Raw genomic sequence first — 6,000 nt, forward strand, 5'->3', positions numbered from 1 at the left:
ACCGGTGGTTCCGAGTTCGAGTTACGGCTTGGACATGGGTTTTCCTTTGGTTTTGCTTCAATCAATTTCATCAATCATCACTCATCCTCATTGTCGTGAAAAAAGGCAGATAAACGCCGCAAAACAAGAAAAAATACAAATATGAAATTTCCTGTCGCAGGGAAGTTGGTTCCAAGTCAATAATTGGTCCAAGCCCTTCTGCCGGTCAGTTTTACTGATACTTTCCCCTATTTTTTCTTATCTCCAGTGACGGCACCAGGAAAACTGAATGCTGAGCCAGAGGGGACGGGAATATTTTTGGAGCGCAGTCATATTTAGTAAACACTTAATTACTGTACAGACAGGTACGTAGCCAGGGGGAGGGCTAAGGGGGATGAAGCCCCCCTCCGAAATCCTACAGATATATAACTTTAATAGTGAATAATGGTAATTAATTTTACTTCATTAGCAGATTAAAAAAATATTGTATAATAATTTGTAATATACTGAGAAATTCATCTTGAGGGCTTCTAGCCCCACTCCACCTTTTCACCAGCGGCGCAACCACGAATTTTTGTCTGGGGGGCAAGTACCAGGATAAACGTACCAATAATAATAATTTTAATAATAATAATGTTACTAATAATGTTATTATAACATTCTTATTATTGTTATTATTGATCTGCTTTATTTTACTTCGCTTCTTGTGCCACTTTTGGCTAATTTGCGAAGATGGGTATGAGTGATGGCATGATGAAAATAATGAATGGACACTCACAAACATACATGCCCATGCCGGGATTCGAACCCAGGACCAACATTATTATTACTATCAGTAGTAGTAGTATCAAAGACGTTATTATCCTCGTAAATTACGCAAAAAGAGGGTAGAAGGTTGTGTTAAAGCATTTATGTTCGAACAACCTATTTGAATTATTTTTTTTAACACGTTCAATAACAGAAACAAGCACATAAACTATTTTCGAAAGACAGAAAATGATTGATAAATGCAATCCAAGTATAATTCTTTTTTTGCATTAACATAACTTTCATGCTCGATATATGTTTCAGAAGTAACAGTAGTATAAGCCGGAGACACATTAAACTCGTTTATTTTCAAATAAAAATCATTGCTACTTACCTCATATGCATAGCAGAACATTTTTCAAGCTGCGGATAACTTTCTTTTCCGTAAGTACTTTCTCGTCTTTTCTCCTGTAAATTTTAAGAAATCCGTCTCCGGCTTATACTATCGTTACCAAATACATTACACAACCAATTCATCCATCTCGCAATAAACCAACAGCAAAAATGACATAAATTGTCTCTCAAATGTGCACACTCCCTTTCCTCAAAACAATATTGCTCATCCATTTAAAACAAAATCAATGAAGACAAGTCTTACTTCTCTGTCTGGTGATTTACAATGCATTACAGAGAACAAACATAAATTGCGGGCGAAGCGAGGAAGAAAATTTTTGGATTTAATTTTTTTTGCAGGCTGAATATTAATTGAATAGGGCGCAAATAATTTCACTGAACGCCATGGCATTAGCCTATATCATTTACAACTTGTGTGCCTCCCCGATGGGGTAGTGGTAAAATCGTCGACTTGTGATCAAGGAGCCCCGGGTTCGATACCCGGTAGAGGCACATAGTGGTTCGGAACCCACTTTAAGCTATAGATCCAGTCTCAATTAGCGTTTCTGTGCATAAAGTAGACTTTAAAAAAAAAAAACACAAATCAATCAATCAATTTGACAACTTTTTTTTTCGTTTAGATCGTTCAGCACCCAGGGCTGTCTCCCGCCGTTCCCTAGCTACGGTTTTGAACTTGATAAGACTACCAAAAGCAGGCATTGCGAGCGAAGCGAGGAAGAAAATTTTACGAAAAGTATTTTTATTTGCATAAAATATGAAGTTGTGAGCGGTAATTGCCCCCTGCAGGTACACTTGGCCGTCAATGTTTGCCCCCCCCCCCCCATGACCTCATCTCCAACCAAGGTTGGGTGGGAGGCAATGCTTCCCCTGCACCCCCTGTGGTTGCGCCACTGCTTTTCACTTTTAGATGTCGGCGACTGATAGGGAATCAGCCCCTCCCGAAATAAAATCCTGGCTATGGGCCTGTGTGCAGAAATGCTTATTTTGGCGCCCTAGGCAGGATTATCCTTTGGCGCCCCACGCACTAACAAGCACCGACATTTTATGTAGTGACCCAAAGGAAAAAAATCCAGGGGTCACTTCATCACTTGAAAATCTTCAATGCGATTAAGGGTCAAGTAGCATCTTGTATGTTTTCTTTCTGACTTCATTGTATTAAAAAAAACAAAAAACAACACTTTGAATGGCGCCCTAGGCTTCAGCCCTCGATACAGGCCTGTTTGGGCTAAAATATAATTTATTTATCTAGTTTTTGTTACTTGTTGTGGGGAAGGAGCAGATCCCCCCTCCGGCTAACCCCCTATACGAAACCATATTCTGGAAAAAATTATATGAAACCTCCTGCACCATCATCAGTAGAGTGGACAAAGTATTTTGGAACCTTGGTCAAGAAAGTAAACAATGACAACTGAACACAATTGAATCGATCTCTTATTGCTTGCTTTCCAGTCGCCAGTTGAAAGGTTGGTCAGTGTAGCTGTGTTGGGTAGTTCTTGGATTTACATTAATTTATTTAACAGAATATTCCAAATACAGTGTTAGCCACTTTACATTGCAACGTATTAACAACAGAAAATAATAAGACAAAACAACAAAAATAATCAGGTGCGGTTGGCCCTATAGCGCACAGGACCAGTGAACAACACCCAGTAATACTATACGATAATCATCTCAAGAATGAACAGTAAACAATGTCTTTACATTTTCACATTATTTCGCTAAAATTTCTACACAATAAGTCATGTATTTGTGTCCGTAACACGGCAAACTCTTTAGCTGAGAAGGAGAAACCGCGAGTTGGCCGCCCTGGTGTAGAGACTCAGTTGAACCTCCACAGGACAGCTTGTGCCATTGTGAAAGCTTCGTGCGGGAGCAGAAGCTTGAGGAGGGAATAGGGCAAAATACATGGAAGAGGATATTGCAGAACCTATGTCTCCAACCAACGGTCATGCGCAGTTCGTTCTCTCGCAGAAGCCGCGGGACAAGGCTCCGTTCTCACTGCTTCCTCCCTTCCAGTGTTGCTGTGTGGGGTTCAAGTTTGAAGCGCACACATTACATATTCAATCTGCTCTTGTATCATTTTTGCAACGAACTTCTTGGAATAAATGCAAGATTGTGGCAGAGATGGATGAGTGGAAACAAATAAAAGCTGGAATTAGATGCGATGAATTAAAATAAAGGAAATACATTACCAAAATAGCTCGTGCATGCATTCAGAGGTTTTTCCATAAAGGTGGAAACACTTCGGGTTCGTGAAAGAGAAAGAATGGCGCGAAGACGTGACTCGTTGCCGCTCGGTGTCAATGTGTCAAGTTTGTTAGTTTTTGAAGTGCTTGGATACTTGTTGGAAAGTATTAAGTGATGCTGCGAGTGAAGCGAGGGATTGACTTTACCTAGGTTATGTCGTTTGACAGTGTAGGCGTTGCTGGCCGCATAGGTAAGAAATGCATAATTAACGTAAACAAACTTCTTTGTCCACTGAAAAAAAGCGTGTGCTAGTCGATCAGCCCCAAATTTGAACAAAGCTGTCGCGTATCAATGAAAGGGTCTCAGGTTCGATTGTTAGTATGCACATGCCATTAGTTGCCATTTCCCTTTAATAAATGTAGGACCAGTTCTGATTAGTCGGCATGGACGTCCGGAAGGGAAAAAGGGGGCCGCCCCCATGGAAATTGGATGTCAACCAAATATTATATATTACACGCATATAATTTAATTTCAGCCACGGTAATTTTTGGTAATTATTATAAAAGCGTTGCGGTAACTTCAGACTGAAGGAGTGTTTTTTGCCCCTCCTGGGAAAAAATATATTCCTTGCCCCTACCTCAGGACTTCCATGATTTTCCAACAAAACCCCACTTTTTTCATAAAGGCACAATTTATTGTAGTTTCAGCCCTAAATTTATTCGCACACCCCTACTACAATACCTTATACTCCCAGATGAAAAAAATCTGGACAAATCTTTTAAGCCCTCCCCCCATCCTTTTGTTAGGCGAAGGAAGTCTGATTGCGGAAACTGAATATGTGTCACATGACTTCAGCGAACCCCCGGGTAAATAATGCAAGAGCCGCGCCTGAAAATAATATAATATAAAAGTACATGTGGTTAAGAAACTTGCATACTTTTAGTTAACAGTCCTCTAAAACGTGCCAGATTTTCAAAAATGTATATTTGACTTGTTAGATTATTGTATTAACTGGGCAGTCTATGGAACAGTGAACGCTGGATGAAGCACAATCTTGGCTTCTGAGCAGCGAAAAGTTGAGTGCTCAGGAAACAGGAAAAAAGAAAATGAGAATTATGGTGAAAAAAGTGTTACTTACCTACTCCTGGCATTTTTTTCACCATAATTTTCATTTTCTTTTTTTCCTGTTTCCAGTATTTCCATGTCATAGACCATCACTAAACACACCTTTTGTTGCCTTCAAACATCAACAGTGTTGCCACGGTACCTCATATTTTTTTAAAACACCCATTTGGACCGCTACGCCTTTACAAGGCATTTCAGGATTGGCTATACGCGAAAACGATCGGTTTTCTTCTCTGAACTATAGATGGCGAAATAGTCCACCTACCCAAGGTGGAAATTGACGTCCAAATTTCCGTACGAATGTTTGACATGCAATTTTCCATGCTTTGTGGAAAAATAAATTTACACTTTCACTTACATTTGGCAACACTGCACCCCGTTTGTTGTTTCTATGTTTAAAAATATCTACTTGGACAGGGCTAACATTTGGTGTATGACTTATGTATGTACAGGTTTCGGTTACAAAGTAATGCCACTCTTAATTCCCAGTTGCGCCGTTCGTGGGACACCCTGTAGTTGAGCGAGGTGGCACTAGAAAGGGAATTTTCTGAAGAAGGTGGTCACTTCTGATGTTGCCATCCACTATTTTATGCAGGAATATAAGGTCTGCCAGTCTATGTCTCTCGTGAGGAGATTGGATATTTAACATTTGCAAAAGGACGGACTTTTACGAGTGTTTTGTGGATGGAATTCAGTGCCAAGCAATGGCCAGGAAGAAATTTAGAATGGAATTTAGTCTATCTAAGTTTGAGGGGCATGCCATAGGCCAGGTCGGAGAGCAGTATTCCATTATTGGTGAAACAAAAGATTTGTAAAAAGTGCTGAGAGCAGACATTGTTTATTTTGGTTAAACGATAGAGTAGACCCAGCAAACCCATGAAACCCTTAGTGAATGCCGAAATGTGCTCAGAAAAGGAACTTCTGTGTGGCAACTCTTTGAACACAGTTATTTTTTATGGGGTATTTTGTATTAATGTGTGTAACTTTAATGAGGTCATAATGGTACATTTTTTAGGGTTAAGTTTTAAGTTCCATAATTCATACAACTTTATTAGAGAATCTAAATTCTTTTGCAGAAGTGTCATGTCACTGAAATTGGAGATTTTACTATATATCGTCTAAATCTTAAGTCGATTGGGGGGGATCGTACATAGGCTAATATCTTGCAATCGTCAGCGAACAAGAGAAGGTTTTTGCACGAGTCGGATAGGTAAAAGGATGAACAGGTCCAAGAACACTGCCTTGGGGTACAGCAGACGATACAGATTAATAAGAGGAGGAGGTTCCGGAAAGAACAACTTTTTGTTGTCTGTTTTGGAGGTAGTGCTTGCACATTGAGAAATTTTCCATGAATATTGAATTGGTGAGATAATTTATGAAGCAGGTAATTGTGATTTAAAGCTTTCGAAAAATCCAGATATAGTACATCCAGTTGAGAATGTTCAGTTATAGAGTTGATAGCGTTAGATAATAAAATACTAAAGTTGGTTAACACGTTCAGTGCCGGTGACACACACCATGTGTCATTGTCTTTTACCGAGAGAAGCC

Source organism: Lepisma saccharinum, chromosome 6 (genome assembly GCF_977018435.1).
Source record: "Lepisma saccharinum chromosome 6, izLepSacc3.1, whole genome shotgun sequence".
NCBI lineage: Eukaryota > Metazoa > Arthropoda > Insecta > Zygentoma > Lepismatidae > Lepisma > Lepisma saccharinum.